The sequence below is a fragment of the Papaver somniferum genome, chromosome 6 (assembly GCF_003573695.1).
Source record: "Papaver somniferum cultivar HN1 chromosome 6, ASM357369v1, whole genome shotgun sequence".
NCBI lineage: Eukaryota > Viridiplantae > Streptophyta > Magnoliopsida > Ranunculales > Papaveraceae > Papaver > Papaver somniferum.
Genome location: NC_039363.1, coordinates 86,010,620 through 86,017,986, shown reverse-complemented (window position 1 = coordinate 86,017,986; position 7,367 = coordinate 86,010,620). Strand labels below are relative to the sequence as shown.

General features: G+C 34.2%; 1 long non-coding RNA gene across 6 annotated transcripts; it reads right to left on the bottom strand.

Annotated features, from left to right (window-relative positions):
- Positions 1-3,342: 3,342 nt before the first annotated feature.
- Positions 3,343-5,778, bottom strand: LOC113288279. Of its 6 annotated transcripts, none has more exons than XR_003330555.1 (4): positions 5,677-5,778; positions 4,798-5,429; positions 4,250-4,470; positions 3,343-4,070 (listed from the first exon to the last, which is right to left on the bottom strand). It is a non-coding gene; the product is annotated as an uncharacterized LOC113288279 (long non-coding RNA). The 6 variants fall into 6 exon arrangements; XR_003330556.1 differs by having other exon boundaries at positions 4,798-5,074; XR_003330557.1 differs by lacking the exon at positions 4,798-5,429.
- Positions 5,779-7,367: the final 1,589 nt, after the last annotated feature.

The following is a 7,367-nucleotide window of genomic DNA, read 5'->3' as shown; positions in this document are numbered from 1 at the left end:
CTTAACTTTTGATATATATGGGATAATCATAGTTCACGGACGCAAACACACATATCCTATAACAAGTTGCAATATATGAAACCATAAAGATTAATACTGCAAAACTCATCTTCCAAATAAACTTTAGAATTTAAATAAATGAATCTAAAAACATTGCAAGATGAAAATCGTTGGAAATAGCTATGTGTACTCACAATAATGGCTATTCCAACCCCTAGTTATCCTTCTTAAAACACAAGAATAAATTCTCATAAGAAGTTTCCTAGACAAAATAGGATAAGATAGGAGAAAGAAAACTTTAGGCATCATCTTCATCATCTGAAATCAACAAGGTACCTTGAATCTTATCCATGTCTTCCTTGATTTCGTGGAACTTGGTGGAAATCACACATAATTGTTCCTGCACACATTTTACCTTGGAATTGATCTTACACACACCCTTGTGAATTTGTTGAAGAAGACTCAAGGTGGTAGAATCACAAGAATCTTCAACGGTATCACATCTTTGTCTCTTGTAAGCATTCTCCTTCATACGTTTGAAGCTACAAGGACGAACAAGCTTGGGAGTTCCAATAGAGTTGTCAATAGGAGCAGTGGAGTAAGTGCAACAAATTTGCTCAATCAAACAAGGAAAGCCTAATTTCTTGTTGGAAGACGTCATCGAAATCATTTGAAGAATGATAAGTCCACAAATGTCGAGACTTTGAGTACCCAAAACAAGGAAATAGATCAACTCCGCAAACTCATGACTCCGCCGAGAATTCTTAATTGTGGAGGGACAAAGATTAGATATACCAATTTTTCCAAAGGCCATCAAGGCAAGACTAAGATAATTAGTAGAAAAATTTCTATGGATCCAATCAACACTTTTACCACAAAGACTATTAGAAATGGTTTCATCGGATGATCTTTCTTCTCTTGGTCTAGGGAGGCTAAAATTACCCAAAGAGATTTGGTAATTCTAGAAATCAACTCTCTATTAACAAGAATCCTTTATCTATTTATCATGATCTTGAATTCCATGTCAACAAGATCAAAATCATGGATGTTAGCATAGGAAATTCTTGTTAGAGTGTCAAAACCTTTACCAAGATTATTAAAGATGTTTCCAAGCTTAAATTTTTCAAGCAAATCAAATCTTCTTTATGACCACTAACCATATCCAATTTATTTTCTAGAAAAAATCCACTAGAAGAAATTCTTTCAAAGATCTTACTACTATAATCATTGATACTAATTCTAATAGAATCTTGATTTTGAGGTGTAGTCATGCTAGAAGATGATAAATCCAAGTTTTTTGAAACCTTGAAATTTCCCATGAGACCTAGAAATTCAGAGTACAAGGAGAAGGAAAAACTTACTTGTAATGCTCCTTGAAGATGAGGAAACACCGTAGTCTCTTTTGAATCTCCAAAGAAGAATTTTAATGGAGATAATACATGAAAACTATAATTTTTCACGTACGCGTACTTAGAAGGGGAAGAAGAAGGGTACGCGTACCGTAATTCTTCTATACCAACAAAATGCGCTTGAACCCGTTCATGAACCGCGACCCATAAAAGGAAGCAGGATTTATTTTATTTTATTTTATTTTGATGGAAATCACATTTCAATTCATTCAAACCAAAACAGTGATTACATGATTGCTTACAAGATTATCAAAAACACCAAAATACAAGAAAATCAAAACCCAAATACAAATGATGACACCAATTGCAAATACATCGCGAAGAGAAAGAGCCATGAACTGCAATGATATCTAATTTTTGTAGCAGTAGTATTGACGAATGATGGTGTGAACCGGAATCAACTCCGACCATTTAAAATAATTATCTTCTTCAATAAGAGATGCTCCAAATAAAATGGATTATTTTTCCCAAAATCTTGTAGATCCAAACGAATCCGGATGCCCTAAATCCCTCTGTTGAAGATGAATCCAAAGTGAATCCGAGCAGAATCATTGATGTTCTTTATGAATCGAGAATAACAAGCCAAGAAACACCATGGAGATTTGAGAGAACCGCTATTAGAGCGAAGAGAAAATCGTCCTAAAGACGAAGAAAATATCTCCCAAATAGCGAAGAAATGTGTCCATAGACACCAAAAACAACAAAAAAAAACTAAAAAAAAAAATTAGACTAATTTTATTCATAAAAAAACTAAAAATCCTTGCTCAGATCTAGTCCAAAAGGACTAAATCTGAGCAAGAAAAAGAAGGAACCTCTAGAGTTTCTTTCTTTTCTTTTTGGTGAAGCAGGATTTATTAAAGTGTTCAATAGCCAAGGTTCACATACTAAAAGAATCAGTATAGTGCAGTCGAAGGATAGTAGAAACAAATACATCACTTTGATTTACCTTGGATCGGAAAAAAAATAATTATTAACCAATTCAAAAAAAAATCAAATCGTTACTTGTCCCGTCTCAAGTTATATACAAATGGGGTAGAGCCAAGCTTGTTACCAAGAGGCCAGATGTGCAGAGAGATTCTCATGCAACTTTTGCGGTTGATATTTGTGAAAAGTACCAGAAATATAATCATAGTAATGATGATACTCAGGGTTAATATAATTTTGTGAATCCTTTTTCTTATAACCAAGAAAAGACTTTTTCTGACAATTAGAACATATAACGAACTCACCAGACATCTTTTTATCAATTTCGCATGAGTTGGTAGAAAGTCTAGTTCGTACATCATGAATGCATGATTTGACAGGTACAGAACTTTTATCAGAACGATTCTTATTCTTAAAGGAACTAAGCTTTTCTAAGAATTTAAAAACGCTTTCAAAAGATCTAAATAGATCTTTGTCAATTGATCCATTACGATAGTATTCCTCAAAAATATTAAGAGTTAATCTAGTGAGATTCCATATCTTTGAGCGTTGATCACGTTTTCTCAAAGGACTTTTCTTAGAAGAACTTTTAATTTTTGTCTTTAAATTGTTTCTCATCATCTAAGTTTTCCAAAGTCTTAGATGGAACGAGATTATCATGAGAGACCAGAGGTATAATGGATAATAAGTTCTGAACAATCTTTAAGGAATTCTGGCGTGTATTCCAGATGCCAAGAGCAAGTTTTCCAAAGAAATTTCCCGTAAGGCCAGACTTTAGGGATCAGTTAAACACAAACTTATTAGGTTTATAGTGTTTGCCTGCTCTGATACCAATTGAAAAGGCGGAGGTCTAACAACCACACCCAATATTTCACTTAGCAATCTGTATGAACTAACTCCAATATACTTTCAAGAGAATGAACTAGACAGTCAGACTCAATATTAAGAGTATATCAAAGAGTTATATCTACTAGTATAACACGCACACACTATGCACCTGCCAATCCGGTAAAAATAAATAAATCAAACTCTTCATTCAACAAAATCCATTTATACAAAATGTGTTTTCATATGCATTTGACACTACATTTATCTAAGACGAAAAAAACTTCCTTACTCAAGCAAGATTCATTCTCATCACCAATTTAGAATAAAACGCAGACTCCATGCACCTGCTGTTTGAGCCTCCTCAACAGTCAAAATTGCCACATAACACCATCACAGCCATTCGTACTAAAAGTTCACAACTTTGTTCAGCTTGACTAAGCAGATGTTCTTGCATATCTTCTATTTGATGCAAAACATACTTTTTAAACTGATGATAAACATTGAGATCTGCAAAGCAGACTTTCTTTGCATAATCTCTTCAATTTAGACAAATAAGACATTCTCGCATATGCAACATTTAGGAAGCAGTGTATTTTTTATTCCATCCAATCTGGAACCTACGATGCAGCATGAATCATAGATTCACAGGATAAATTTCAGTTCACATAGCTTCTACAACCCTAAAACCAACATTATTTCAAAAAAAATTCCTTCCTCTAATTCTTCTTTTGAATATATTCTTGTACTCACATAATTAGTGAATTAATGAAGTCAACAGACATTGTTAAACCTGGTAAATTTCATGCTTTGAGGTGGTTGTATTACAGGTAATATTCTGAAACATCTTTTGATCCTCAACTGGTGTATTCGTCAAAAGTCCTCGCACTGTGCTGGCGATAGATATTGAACCTGCAAAGACATAAATGATTAACACACAAGGACTTTTCCCACAGATGTTTATATTTTCTTTTAATGCTTTGCTCTTTCACATAGATGTTATAAATTGGTAACTTTTTCATTTTTCGCATAAGTCTAAGATTGAGAACAATCCTAATGTATATAGAAAAATAAACTGAACTATAATATACCTTCTGCAGTCCATTTACTATTGCAGCAGCAAGCCTATTGCTATGAATGGTATCATTACATATATATTTCCTCCACCAGAATCATCTAAGAGAGAATGAACTTCCTCTATGCATGAAATCCACATTTAATCTACATTTAACCTGCTCAAATCATCTGGGGCGTCTTTGCATACTTAAAGATTAAATCCCTAGGGACCTGTTAACCTCCATAGCTACATGATCTGAATAACAAAATTACTCAGTTAGACTAACAACATGTGAGGCTGTTAAATTGTTCCGCTTACACATTAGTCAGTTACAAAGAAGAAATGGCCGGTTATCGATTGAACCTATAATCGCATAAACCTTTTGTGATCTATCCAGCAAGTCAATAGTGGTTATGAGTTGTTCGATCCTTATAAGATGAAATATTAACTAAAGATATAATGTGGTTAATCAGCTGCTCACACACAAATATATCAACTTGGGATAATCAGTTTCATGATATTCTAATATGTAAATCACTAAAAAAGCAAAGTCATAAGTAACATTCGAAGTTGTTGTCTTACTACAACTTGTTCCGGCTTGCTTATTTATGTTTTCAACAGCTCTTATTCTCTGCATACGATAAGCATTCCTACATCTTTCTAGATGTGCTTCCCTTTCATTTTCGGTCATTGAATTATGCTTTGCTTTAACCGAAATTCGGCGCAGCTACAGCTGAGAATCTGTTTGGTGTGCATCAAGTTGTCTATGACATTTCCTTTCTTCAACATCTTCTGTTGTACTCAATTCCTGAAGTCGCGCTATTAGTCTCGGACTTCGATGGCGATCAGGGAGCTTATCCTCCATTATTTAGTTGCATTGAAAGCCAAAATTTTAATTGCGCAGTACAAAAATGCAAACCAATTTGAACATTATCATGATAACAAACCAAAATTCTGTGTAGAAACAACCTAAACCATGTTTAATTTAATATTGTTTTTCATAAGATGCAATAGTAGAACGGAAAAAACAAACATAAGAACCTAAGACCAAAATGAACTTAAATATGTCTATGAAAACAAATCTTCCCTAAATTCACCAATTTTCCCTACATTGAGGGAACTACAGCATGTTTTTCATGACTGATCGACTCTATTTCCTACGGAATGAGCAGGCTCTTATCCATCAATTAATCCACGCTTCCTCCCAATTTGCCCTGAATTCACCAATTTGCCCTAAATTCAGTGAACCCAACCAATTTTCCCTAATTTAGTATAAGTACCTAACCGATTTGAATTTCAAACCCAAACCAAGCTGAATTTTACATTGTTCTTCATAATTGAAACAGTGGACCAAAAAATCAACATAAAAACCTAAAACTAATTTGTACTCCAGTCGTAGTTTGTAAAAGTGAACTTAAATCTGCCCTAAAGTGACAAATAGATTTCCGTTCTGATACTTACTTGGAAGATTCCTTCGAGTTAATGGCTTGCATGATCTTCAGCGTTTCTCAAAGTCTTTCATGATTTCTCGTCTGTGGAAGGAACAGATGAAGGGGATGAGAAAAATGAAAGAGGAAAAAAGAAAATAAAAATGCCCGTAAAAATTGAGTCCAGCAAAATCGACCTTGGAACCTCCGTTCGTCAATTTAACAAATATACCCTCATAATTTCACAATATTACGCGTTATACCCGGTATTCAGACTTTTAATTTCAGGGTTGTTTTTGTAATATCAGGTTGACACCGAGTTTGTGACCAACCAAAAAAGGCTTCACCAAAAAGACCTCTTTTCTTTATATTAGTAAGATATTCCGCAATCAAATAAAAAGGAATTTGCGAGCCCAATTGAATATAAGAAATAACTTGGACGGTATCAAAAACCAATATACAAGTGTCAATCAATTTAATCAACAACCAAAGGTTGGATTCACAATTGATTGAACTTGCGCATAACCTGTGATATTTCAATTATATAAACAAATATAATGCGGAAAAGAAATAACACAGACACTAGAAGTTTTGTTAACGAGGAAACCACAAATGCAGAAAAACTCCGGGACCTAGTCCAGATTTGAATACCACACTGTATTAAGCCGCTATAGACACTAGCCTACTCCAAGTTAACTTCGGACTGGAATGTAGTTAAAACCTAACCAATATCACACTGATCAAGGTACAGTTGTGCTTCTTACGTCTCTGAATCCCAGTAGGACTCTATGCACTTGATTCCCTTAGCTGATCTCACCCATAACTAAGAGTTGCCACAACCCAAAGTCGAAGACTTGATAAACCAATCTGTCTCACACAGAAAAGTCTATTGAATAGATAAATCTGTCAACCACAGATAAACCTACGAGTTTTTGTTCCTTCTTTTGATAAATCAAGGTGAACATGAACCAATTGATATACCGGACTTATAGTCCCGAAGAACAGCCTAGAAATACCAATCACCTCACAATAATCTTAATCATATGGTAGCGAAACAAGATATTGTGGAATCACAAACGATGAGACAAAGATGTTTGTGACTACTTTTTATCTTACCTATCGGAGATTAAATCTCGATCCAATCTTAGAGAAGATAATACTCAATCAACTACAGATAAAATAGTTGGGTCTGGCTTCACAATCCCAATGAATTTTCAAGTCATTAACCTACAAGGTTTTAGAAAAACCTAAGGTTAAAGGAGAATCGACTATAGTCGCAACTACTATCATACATGAGGTGTGGGGATTGGGTTTCCCAATAGCTAGAGTTATCCTTTATATAGTCTTCAAATCAGGGTTTGCAATCAATGTTACCTTGGTAACGAAGCATTCAATATTCACCGTTAGATGAAAACCTGATTAAACTCAAGCTAATATCTTTCAACCGTTAGATCGAACTTAGATTGTTACACACAAATGAAAAGTGACTTCATTTAAATATAAGTAAACGTACCTAAACGTGTACACCTTTTTTGGCTCAACAATAGTTAACCGAAGTTCAACTTTATTCATCATAACCACAACTAGTTCAAATGACTCAAATGAAACTAGTTATAGAGTTGTTCAATTGTTTATATTCTCACAGAAGTATACAAGACACAATTAAAGAAAAATCGATTTTGATTCATTCGAATCAAGTCATCAACATTATAGACACGGTTTGCA